The sequence below is a fragment of the Pelophylax lessonae genome (assembly GCF_965119305.1).
Source record: "Pelophylax lessonae genome assembly, chromosome: 11".
In the NCBI taxonomy this organism is placed as follows: domain Eukaryota; kingdom Metazoa; phylum Chordata; class Amphibia; order Anura; family Ranidae; genus Pelophylax; species Pelophylax lessonae.
In genome coordinates this window covers 61416893-61429651 of record NC_138778.1, presented here as the reverse complement: position 1 = coordinate 61429651, position 12759 = coordinate 61416893, and positions in this window count along the sequence as shown.

The following is a 12759-nucleotide window of genomic DNA, read 5'->3' as shown; positions in this document are numbered from 1 at the left end:
CAATATACAAAAAAAATGGGCTAACTTTACTGTTTAGTATTTTTTAAATGCAGTGAAATGTGATTTTTCAAATTTTTTCCAAAAAAATTGCGTTTTAAAGACCGCTGCGCAAATACCGCGTGACAAAAAATTTTGCAATGACCGACATTTTATTCTCCAGAGTCTTTGCTAAAAAAATATTTATAATGTTTGGGGGTTCTAAGTAGTTTTCTAGGAAAAAATACTGGATTTAACTAGTGAACAAAAAGTGTCCGAAATAGGGCTGGGGGTAAAGTGGTTAATGCATAAAGGGCATAAATCACCTAACATTCCTAAATTGTTTGCAATAACGTGCTTTAAAACATCCAGTGTGTGTATACGATCAGGTATGATGTTGTATCGATCAGGTAGTGTAAGGGTTACGCCCGCTTCACAGTGACAGTCTGACCAAACTCTGACAGACCAAACTCCCCGTTTAACGCCCCGCAAACAACCGCAAACAGACCAGAACCGACCAAAATGGGACAGGAACTGGGCTTTAAGGGTTAGGGTTATGGCTTAGGGTTTAACATTAAGGTTAGGGTCAGACCTAGGGCTAGGGTTAGAGTTAGGGTTAGAATTAGGGTTAGGGTTAGGGCTAGGGTTAGGGTTATTTTTAGTGCTTAGAGTTAGAGGGTTAGGGGTAGGGTTAGAATTTAGGGTTAGGGATTTAGGGTTAGGGTTAGGGGGGTTAGGGTTAGATAGAGTTTGTTTTAAGGTTGGCTAGGGTTTGGGGTTAGGGTTAGAGTTTAGGGTTTGGGTTAAAGGTTAGGGTTAAGAGTTAAGGGTTAGTGTTAGGGTTATGGTTTAGGGTTAGGGTTAGGGTCAGGCCTAGAACTAGGGTTAGAGTTAGGATTAGCATTATGGTTAGGGCTATGGTTTCGGCTAGGGTTAGGGTTTTTTTAGTGCTAGGTTTAGAGGGTTAGGGTTAGAGGGTTAGGGTTAGAATTAGGGCTAGGGTTATTTTTAGGGCTAGGGTTAGGGGGTTAGGGTTAGGGGGTTAGGGTTAGATGGTTAGGGTTAAGGTTAGATACTTAGGGTTAGAGCGTTAGGATTAGGGTTAGGTTTAGGGTAAGGGTTAGGGTTATGGTTCGAGGGTTAGGGTTATGGTTAGAGGGTTAGGGCTTAGGGTTAGGGATAGATACTTATGGTTAGGGTTAGGGTTAGATACTTACGGTTAGGGTTAGAGTTAGGGATAGGGTTAGATACTTAGGGTTAGGGTTAGAGTGTTAGGATTAGGGTTAGGGTAAGGGTTAGGGTTAGGGTGTTACAGTTAGGTTTATGGTTATAGTTAGAGGGTTAGGGTTGGGGTTAGAGGGTTAGGGTTAGGATTAGGGTTAGGGCTAGGGTTAGGGTTATTTTTATGGCTAGGCTTAGAGGGTTAGGGTTATGGTTAGAGGATTAGGGATTAGGGTTAGAAACCTACAGTTAGGGTTATGGTTAGAGGGTTAGGGTTAGGTTTAGGGTTAGGGGATAGGGTTACGGTGAGATACTTAGGGTTAGATTTAGGCTTAGGGTTAGAGCGTTAGGATGAGGGTTAGGGTAAGGGTTAGTGTTAGGGTTAAACGGTTAGGGTTATGTTTAGAGGGTTAGGGTTAGGTTTAGTGTTAGGGGATAGGGTTAGGGTTATGGTGAGATACTTAGGGTTAGAGTTAGTAACCCTATAACCCTAACCCTCTAAAGCACTAAAAATAACCCTAACCCTAGCCCTAACCCTAATTCTAATTTCGTTTCTGGTTCTGGACATGCTACAGAGCTGAAACTTCACAGGTACACTTTTTAGACCCCCCAGACAATAAATCCAAAGAATTTAAAGACTTTTTTGTGTGATTTAGTGTCTGGGGGGTCTAAAAAGTGTACCTGTGAAGTTTCAGCTCTATAGCATGTCCAGAACCAGAAAAAAAAGATAATTTTTCAGTAGAGCAGGGATGGTGGGAACCCTCCTTTTACAACTATATGATCTTTTTTTCTGGTTCTGGACATGCTACAGAGCTGAAACTTCACAGGTACAACTTTTAGACCCCCAGACACTAAATCACACAAAAAAAGTTCTTAAAAATTGTAGTTTTTGATAGAGCCAATTATTAAAAAAATAAAAAATAAAAGAAAATGTCTTTGGATTTAGCGTCTGGGGTCTAAAAAGTGTACCTGTGAAGTTTTAGCTCTGTAGCATGTCCGGAACCAGAAAAAAATTATGAATTAAGGTTAGGGCTAGGGTTAGGGCTAGGGTTAGGGTTGGGGCTAGGGTTAGGGGGTTAAGTTTAAGGTTAGAGGGTTAGGATTAGTGTTAGGGATAGGGTTAGGTTTAGGGTTAGGGTTATTTTTATGGCTAGGCTTAGAGGGTTAGGGTTAAGGTTAGAGGGTTAGGGTTATGGTTAGAGGGTTAGGGTTAGGTTTAGTGTTCGGGGATAGGGTTAGGGTTACGGTGAGATACTTAGGGTTAGAGTTAGTAACCCTACCCCTACCCCTCTAACCCTAACCCTCTAACCCTAAGCACTAAAAATAACCCTAACCCTAGCCCTAACCCTAGCCCTAACCCTAGCCCTAACCCTAATTCTATTTTTTTTTTCTGGTTCTGGACATGCTACAGAGCTGAAACTTCACAGGTACACTTTTTAGACCCCCCCCCCCCCCGACAATAAATCCAAAGAAATTTTTTTTTCCAATAATTGGCTCTCTATCAAAAATAACAATTTTTAAAAACTTTTTTTGTGTGATTTAGTGTCTCGGGTGGGTCTAAAAAGTGTACCTGTGAAGTTTCAGCTCTGTAGCATGTCCAGAACCAGAAAAAAAGATAATTTTTCAGTAGAGCAGGGATGGTGGGACCCTCCTTTTACACCTATATGATCTTTTTTTTTCTGGTTCTGGACATGCTACAGGGCTGAAACTTCACAGGTACACTTTTTAGACCCCCCCAGACACTAATTTCAAAGATTTTTTTTTTTTTTTCAAAGTTTTTTTTTTTTTAATTTTTTGGCTCTCTATCAAAAATGACAATTTTTAAGAACTTTTTTTTGGTGTGATTTAGTGTCTGGGGGGGTCTAAAAAGTGTACCTGTGAAGTTTCAGCTCTGTAGCATGTCCAGAACCAAAAAAAAAAGATCATTGGCTCTCTATCAAAAATGACAATTTTTAAGAACTTTTTTTTTTTGTGTGATTTAGTGTCTGGGGGGTCTAAAAAGTGTACCTGTGAAGTTTCAGCTCTGTATATTAAAAAAGAATAGCGCGCAAATGCAAAAGAAATAACTACCAAATCTGAAGACAATCCATAAATAAAAATGGGGGTTTGGTCCCACCATATGGCCATATCGTGCTCAAGCCCACTACTGCGTCAAAGTACCCCATTATCAGTGGGTCCTACACTATCCATGAAAAAGAGATGAATCCAGCCTTTCTAACCCTTGGAGATAATACTCCTTGCTGGGAAGGATGTGCAAATGCACTACAGGGGACTCCTCCTATATCCACTTGATGGTGGACACTGATTGAGTACAGGTGTGTGTGGGGGGGTGGGGAGGGTTGCTCAACCTCGATAGTCTGGTCAGACCGAATACATAATAAACAGGCAAAAAATTTGGGGGAGCATACCCATGTATTTCTAAAGCTGCTGCAGCTATGAACCAAAAGACATGTATATTAAAAAAGAATAGCGCGCAAATGCAAAAGAAATAACTACCAAATCTGAAGACAATCCATAAATAAAAATGGGGGTTTGGTCCCACCATATGGCCATATCGTGCTCAAGCCCACTACTGCGTCAAAGTACCCCATTATCAGTGGGTCCTACACTATCCATGAAAAAGAGATGAATCCAGCCTTTCTAACCCTTGGAGATAATACTCCTTGCTGGGAAGGATGTGCAAATGCACTACAGGGGACTCCTCCTATATCCACTTGATGGTGGACACTGATTGAGTACAGGTGTGTGTGGGGGGGTGGGGAGGGTTGCTCAACCTCGATAGTCTGGTCGGACCGAATACATAATAAACAGGCAAAAAATTTGGGGGAGCATACCCATGTATATCTAAAGCTGCTGCAGCTATGAACCAAAAGACATGTATATTAAAAAAGAATAGTGCGCAAATGCAAAAGAAATAACTACCAAATCTGAAGACAATCCATAAATAAAAATGTGGGTTTAGTCCCACCATATGGCCATATCGTGCTCAAGCCCACTACTGCGTCAAAGTACCCCATTATCAGTGGGTCCTACACTATCCATGAAAAAGAGATGAATCCAGCCTTTCTAACCCTTGGAGATAATACTCCTTGCTCGGAAGGATGTGCAAATGCACTACAGGGGACTCCTCCTATATCCACTTGATGGTGGACACTGATTGAGTACAGGTGTGTGTGGGGGGGTGGGGAGGGTTGCTCAACCTCGATAGTCTGGTCGGACCGAATACATAATAAACAGGCAAAAAATTTGGGGGAGCATACCCATGTATTTCTAAAGCTGCTGCAGCTATGAACCAAAAGACATGTATATTAAAAAAGAATAGCGCGCAAATGCAAAAGAAATAACTACCAAATCTGAAGACAATCCATAAATAAAAATGGGGGTTTGGTCCCACCATATGGCCATATCGTGCTCAAGCCCACTACTGCGTCAAAGTACCCCATTATCAGTGGGTCCTACACTATCCATGAAAAAGAGATGAATCCAGCCTTTCTAACCCTTGGAAATAATACTCCTTGCTGGGAAGGATGTGCAAATGCACTACAGGGGACCCACTGATAATAGGGTACTTTGACGCAGTAGTGGGCTTGAGCACGATATGGCCATATGGTGGGACCAAACCCCCATTTTTATTTATGGATTGTCTTCAGATTTGGTAGTTATTTCTTTTGCATTTGCGCGCTATTCTTTTTTAATATACATGTCTTTTGGTTCATAGCTGCAGCAGCTTTAGAAATACATGGGTATGCTCCCCCAAATTTTATGCCTGTTTATTATGTATTCGGTCCAACCAGACTATCGAGGTTGAGCAACCCTCCCCACCCCCCCACACACACCTGTACTCAATCAGTGTCCACCATCAGGTGGATATAGGAGGAGTCCCCTGTAGTGCATTTGTACATCCTTCCCAGCAAGGAGTATTATCTCCAAGGGTTAGAAAGGCTGGATTCATCTCTTTTTCATGGATAGTGTAGGACCCACTGATAATGGGGTACTTTGACGCAGTAGTGGGCTTGAGCACGATATGGCCATATGGTGGGACCAAACCCCCATTTTTATTTATGGATTGTCTTCAGATTTGGTAGTTATTTCTTTTGCATTTGCGCGCTATTCTTTTTTAATATACATGTCTTTTGGTTCATAGCTGCAGCAGCTTTAGAAATACATGGGTATGCTCCCCCAAATTTTTTGCCTGTTTATTATGTATTCGGTCCGACCAGACTATCGAGGTTGAGCAACCCTCCCCACCCCCCCACACACACCTGTACTCAATCAGTGTCCACCATCAGGTGGATATAGGAGGAGTCCCCTGTAGTGCATTTGCACATCCTTCCGAGCAAGGAGTATTATCTCCAAGGGTTAGAAAGGCTGGATTCATCTCTTTTTCATGGATAGTGTAGGACCCACTGATAATGGGGTACTTTGACGCAGTAGTGGGCTTGAGCACGATATGGCCATATGGTGGGACCAAACCCCCATTTTTATTTATGGATTGTCTTCAGATTTGGTAGTTATTTCTTTTGCATTTGTGCGCTATTCTTTTTTAATATACATGTCTTTTGGTTCATAGCTGCAGCAGCTTTAGAAATACATGGGTATGCTCCCCCAAATTTTTTGCCTGTTTATTATGTATTCGGTCTGACCAGACTATCGAGGTTGAGCAACCCTCCCCACCCCCCCACGCACACCTGTACTCAATCAGTGTCCACCATCAAGTGGATATAGGAGGAGTCCCCTGTAGTGCATTTGCACATCCTTCCCAGTAAGGAGTATTATCTCCAAGGGTTAGAAAGGCTGGATTCATCTCTTTTTCATGGATAGTGTAGGACCCACTGATAATGGGGTACTTTGACGCAGTAGTGGGCTTGAGCACGATGTGGCCATATGGTGGGACCAAACCCCCATTTTTATTTATGGATTGTCTTCAGATTTGGTAGTTATTTTTTTTGCATTTGCGCGCTATTCTTTTTTAATATACATGTCTTTTGGTTCATAGCTGCAGCAGCTTTAGAAATACATGGGTATGCTCCCCCAAATTTTTTGCCTGTTTATTATGTATTCGGTCCGACCAGACTATCGAGGTTGAGCAACCCTCCCCACCCCCCCACACACACCTGTACTCAATCAGTGTCCACCATCAAGTGGATATAGGAGGAGTCCCCTGTAGTGCATTTGCACATCCTTCCCAGCAAGGAGTATTATCTCCAAGGGTTAGAAAGGCTGGATTCATCTCTTTTTCATGGATAGTGTAGGACCCACTGATAATGGGGTACTTTGACGCAGTAGTGGGCTTGAGCACGATATGGCCATATGGTGGGACCAAACCCCCATTTTTATTTATGGATTGTCTTCAGATTTGGTAGTTATTTCTTTTGCATTTGCGCGCTATTCTTTTTTAATATACATGTCTTTTGGTTCATAGCTGCAGCAGCTTTAGAAATACATGGGTATGCTCCCCCAAATTTTTTGCCTGTTTATTATGTATTCGGTCTGACCAGACTATCGAGGTTGAGCAACCCTCCCCACCCCCCCACACACACCTGTACTCAATCAGTGTCCACCATCAAGTGGATATAGGAGGAGTCCCCTGTAGTGCATTTGCACATCCTTCCCAGTAAGGAGTATTATCTCCAAGGGTTAGAAAGGCTGGATTCATCTCTTTTTCATGGATAGTGTAGGACCCACTGATAATGGGGTACTTTGACGCAGTAGTGGGCTTGAGCACGATATGGCCATATGGTGGGACCAAACCCCCATTTTTATTTATGGATTGTCTTCAGATTTGGTAGTTATTTCTTTTGCATTTGCGCGCTATTCTTTTTTAATATACATGTCTTTTGGTTCATAGCTGCAGCAGCTTTAGAAATACATGGGTATGCTCCCCCAAATTTTTTGCCTGTTTATTATGTATTCGGTCCGACCAGACTATCGAGGTTGAGCAACCCTCCCCACCCCCCCACACACACCTGTACTCAATCAGTGTCCACCATCAGGTGGATATAGGAGGAGTCCCCTGTAGTGCATTTGCACATCCTTCCGAGCAAGGAGTATTATCTCCAAGGGTTAGAAAGGCTGGATTCATCTCTTTTTCATGGATAGTGTAGGACCCACTGATAATGGGGTACTTTGACGCAGTAGTGGGCTTGAGCACGATATGGCCATATGGTGGGACCAAACCCCCATTTTTATTTATGGATTGTCTTCTGATTTGGTAGTTATTTCTTTTGCATTTGCGCGCTATTCTTTTTTAATATACATTTCTTTTGGTTCATAGCTGCAGCAGCTTTAGAAATACATGGGTATGCTCCCCCAAATTTTTTGCCTGTTTATTATGTATTCGGTCTGACCAGACTATCGAGGTTGAGCAACCCTCCCCACCCCCCCACGCACACCTGTACTCAATCAGTGTCCACCATCAAGTGGATATAGGAGGAGTCCCCTGTAGTGCATTTGCACATCCTTCCCAGTAAGGAGTATTATCTCCAAGGGTTAGAAAGGCTGTCCTTTGACAGAGGCAGCCCTTCCAAGTTTCATCACTATTGGGTAATGGGGCCCTCTGCAGGAGCAGGCTAGGTAGTGAAAGTTCATCAGACCAGGCACACCTTAAGGGCTGTGCCTCCAGACATTACCCCTAGAAACATTGAGCTTACTAATCAGTTTCTTGCTGTCTAGCTCAGGAGTAGGACCTAGGAAACCCTGCTGGGACTCCGGTCTCTGTTTTTATTTTTCTTTGAAAAATGTTTATTGTATTTTCCTCACTCACTATCGCTAGTTAGTCAGGGGGATCCTCCTGGAGAACTACAAGCGACAGCCGGGCTGGGCTTCGCACTGGATAATATAGTTCCTTATGGTACCCCAGCGGGTGCTACGACGGATGGGGATGAGCCTGCGGAGAAAATTCTTAGCTGAAACGCATCAACTCTGGATGCCCCGTGTTGCAGCGTCCCCTCTTGGTTGACGGCACCCCCACTCAGGGTGGGTGACGAGCCGTATCGGAGCAGAGCCCACGGTCCATGGTATGGTGAGTGATGCTACCCCCTGTGTCCCTGGGAAAATCCTCTGGGGGGGGGGGTGATGTGGGCCCACTCCTGGGGATGTCAGAGCTGCAGTCTCTGTGATATCCCCCCTTGCCGGTCAGGACAGATCCTGCCTCCCTGCTCCTTATGGGGGTGCTCTAGCGGAGCCTACTGTGTGGGGGGTTGTAGGGCTCCTACCTTGTCCTGGGGGGCTTCCTGTAGTGGATTCCCGCGGTGGCCAGGGTCCCTGGGCTCCTGATTGTCGACGCCGGTTTCATTTTGGGTGAGGGCAAGACTGGCTGCATCCGTTTTAGGGCAGCAGCCATTTTCTTGCATTTCTGTGTGCTTTTGGCGCAGTTTTTGGTGCCTTCTTGGATGTGGGCAAGCCGCCTTGTAAGGGCGGCAGCCATTTTCCCTGTGCTTCCCCTATTACTTTCTATTGTCACCATGTTTGAGTAGCTTAGGGCACATTTCAGCCTCTAGTTATTTGGTCACTCCCCGTCAGCTATCTTTCACTTGCTGCAGAGTAGCGTGGAGAGCGGGTTGAATCGCTGATTCAAAGGGCCAGCATTCCTTTTTTGTATTTCTACCAAAATGGAGTCCCAGAGTGACAATTTCCCCACTGATCTTGTTTGTGCATCCTGGACATCCGGATCACCTCCCCTAGCTTCCTTATCTGCAGCCATTGAAACTTCGGCATCCAAAGTTGATCTTGTCATGTCACAGGTCAATATAAAAAAACGGCCAATACACTCTGTCTTCTGATTCAGAGCCTGATGTGGTTGCCATGGACACTGCCCTCCCTGAGGGATCCTTGTCCACAAATTCGGATAGGGAGGAGGATAAGTCCTCCCCCGCTGCGGCTTGGGAACGCGCTTTTGGTTGTAGCACTTGTTCGCTCCATTAGGGAGACTTTGAACATTGATGATGAACCCACCCAGTCAGGTAAGTGGGTTTCCTTCGGGTCCCGCAAAGCCCAGAAGTCAAGTCAGGTTTTCCCCTGCCCCGAGGAGTTTCATGATATCGTGAATGAACAGTTAAGCACGTGCTGGCAGTGCCTAAGCGTTTTCAACGCCGCTACCCTTTTGCAAATCCAATTTCCAATCGCTGGACGGTGTCACCTAGGGTGGACCACACTGTTTCCAGGTTGAATAAATCCATGGTGGTGCCCGTGGAGGACTCCCTGGTGTTTAAAGACCCGAAGGATTGGCGCGTGGAGTCACTTTCCTGCCACATGTATCTGGTGGCAGGCTCACTCATCAAGCCTGTCTTCACTTCCGTGCTGGTTTCTCAAACAGTTACGGAATGGATCAAGGTGTTTAAGTGCAACTTGGTGGCTGAATCGGTCCCCCCGACTCTCATTGACCTTGTGGACCAAATGGCCCAGGCCATGGTGTACATGTGTGATGTGGCCCTGGGCGAGGCTCCCCTGGCAAGATTGTCTGCGGTGGGGATTGCACTCTGCCGCATGGTATGGCTGAAGAGCTGGTCAGCAGGCCATGCCTTGAAAAAAGACGTGTTTGATATCCCCTATTTGAGGGAATGTCTTTTTTGGGGACTCCTTGGATTAGATTGTCAAGGGTCTCACAAGGGGTAAGAGTACCCTCCTGCCCGAAGCTGCAAAGGGTAAAACATCCCGCGCGCGGTGGGGTCCTTCCTTCAAGGCTCATCGGGGGCCCTTTCGTGCCTCAGGGATACAGGACAAAGGAAAATCCTTCAAGGCCTCCTGCAGTAACAAGTCCTGGTCTGGTAAGCAAGGCCGTTTAGTCCGGTGCTGTGGCCTAGTCTTCATCCACCTGAAGGAACGCTCTCACCCGTTTCAGAGGTGGGGGGACATCTGCGTTACTTTCAGGAACCCTGGTTGTCCCAAATTCTGGACAAATAGGTGCATGAACTGATTCATTCAGGGTACAAGATCGAGTTTCGATCTCGCCCTGCAAACAGGTTCTTTCCATCAAATCTCCGTCTTTCTCCTGATCGTTTAACAGATCTCAAGGGGGCAGTGCAAGATCTTCTTGCTCACGGCATTATTGTCCTGGTTCCTCAGCGGGTGACAGGTTTTGCGGTTTCTATTCAAATCTGTTCACGGTGCCCAGAGAAGAGGGCAAGGTGCGTCCGATTCTGGACCTCAAATCTCTGAATCGCTTTGTGCTGGTGCAGAAGTTCCGGATGGAATCCATCCGTCGGTGGTGGCGTTTTTGAGTCAGGGGGATTTTCTGGCATCCATCGACTTAGGGATGTGCAGATATGCATCCTTTATCTATGAAGGTCACCAGCGGTATCTCCGCTTCACAGTGGCAGAGGACCATTTTCAATTTGTGCCATTACCCCTTGGTCTGGCTTCGGCTCCCAGGGTCTTTACCAAGGTTTTGGCCCCGGTGCTGGCTCTGCTATGCAAGAGGGGGATTGCAGTCCTTGGTTATCTGGACGATCTCTTGTTAAGGGTGAACTCGTGTGCCACTCTGTCGGATGGAATGGCGGTCATGGTTCAGACGCTCCAGGAGTTCGGGTGAACCATCAACTTCCAGAAGTCGGCACTGACCCCATCAGCCCGTCTGAGTTACCTGGGCATTGTCTTGGACTCTGCTCAAGCGAAGGTTTTTCTCCCAGAGGAAAAACTTCAAACTTTGCAGGGCGAGATCAGGTCCCTCAGGGAAATATCAGAGAAATATCTCTGCCTGTGTTGTCCCAGAAAGTTGCTTTTCTGGTGGCTATCACCTCTGCTCGCAGAGTGTCTGAATTGACGGCTCTGTCCTGCTGTTCGCCTTAACTGGTTGTTCATAGGGATAAGGTTGTTCTGCGACCCAACCAGTCTTTTCTCCCTAAGGTGGTATCTGCCTTCCACCTCAATGAAGATATTGTGTTGCCTTCGCTTTGTGTAAAGCCCAAGCATCCCAAGGAATTTGAATTTGCCCTGCATTCATTGGATGTGGTTCGGCCGATCAGGGTTTACCAGTCGGCCACGGAATCTTTTAGGAAGTCTGATTCCCTGTTTGTCCTTCCTGAGGGACCTCGGAAGAGTTCGGCTGTGTGTGTTGCAACCATTTCCAAATGGATCACAGACTATTGTTCAGGCCTATTCACTGAAGGGTCAGGTGCCTCCTTTCCCTGTGAGGACACATTCTGCTAGAGCTGCCTCTTGGGCTTTTCGCCATCAGGCTTCTCTGGCTCAGGTGTGCAAAGTGGCGACCTGGTCATCTGTGCACACTTTTTCAAAATTCTACAAGATTGATTTGATGGCATCCTTGGATGCTTCCTTTGGCCGCAAAGTTTTGAGCGCTGCAGTTTGTTGAAGAGACATACTTTTTCTCTTCTTGGGGTTAGCTCCTTTTTGGCTGAGCTTTTGTTGCCCTGTTGGCTTTGACACGTTACCATTTTGCTGGTTGTGTCTCTTCCCACCCCTCACACCTGCACTGCTTTGGGACATCCAAATAGTGATGAAATTAGGAAGGGCTGCGTCTGTCAGAGGATGCAAGAGAAAATAGAATATTTGTAAGAACGTACCGTAAAAGTCTTTTCTCTGAGTCCTCTGACAGATGCAGCCCCCGCCCCTCTATTTTGAGGTTGGTTGTCTTCCTGTACTGCTTGCTACAAAACTGATTAGTAAGCTCAATGTGTCTAGGGGTAATGTCTGGAGGGACAGCCCCCAAAAGGTATTTCTGCTGAAAGTTTTTTGATGAAGTTTTACTACCTAGCCTGCTCCTGCAGAGGGCGCCATTACCCACTAGTGATGACATTTGGAAGGGCTGCGTCTGTCAGGGGACTCAGAAAATAATTTTACGGTAAGTTCTTACAAAAATTCTATTTTTTTATATGAAAAAAAAATGAGACTTTACAATCCCTTTTTAAAGTCACTAGCTATTAACTGGACATTATTATTCAAAGTAATAATCACTTTCCTTCCAAATCATCTCAATTGTTTTAACATTCTTTTTGACATTTCTTACTGTAAGGGAGAAGACCATAGCTTTGTCAAAAGAAGACGTCTGATACAGGATACAAAAAAAATGGGGTGTCCAGCAAAAATTCACATATCTCACATAATACAATATCCTAACTTTGAGGTAATTGGACATACACATTTGTTATAGAATTTGTAGTATTTTTGTTCAAAGCTCAAATACCAAAATATGTAGGTCTTCCAATCCAATATTCTATTTTCTATTTCAAGTGTGTGTGTGTGTGTGTATGTATATGTATGTGTATATATATATATATATATATATATATATATATATATATACATTTCTTTAAATAAATATTTTTTTTTATTTCAAAGTTTATTATACATGATTTATTTAAGCCAAAATATGTAAATTTTAACTTTCAAATAGCTCATGCATTTTTGTTCCTTTTTATAATCCGCACACTTACATTTAGGATCATTTTAAATAAAATATTAATTTTACAGTAAACTTTTTGATTCATGATACACTTTAGGAAGGGCCCCATGTATGTGAAGAAGAACCGTAAATGGGCCATCACAGAAGGCAATGGGTGAAAAACTTACCTGTTTTTGTTTTCTCCACCCATTCATCTTTGACTT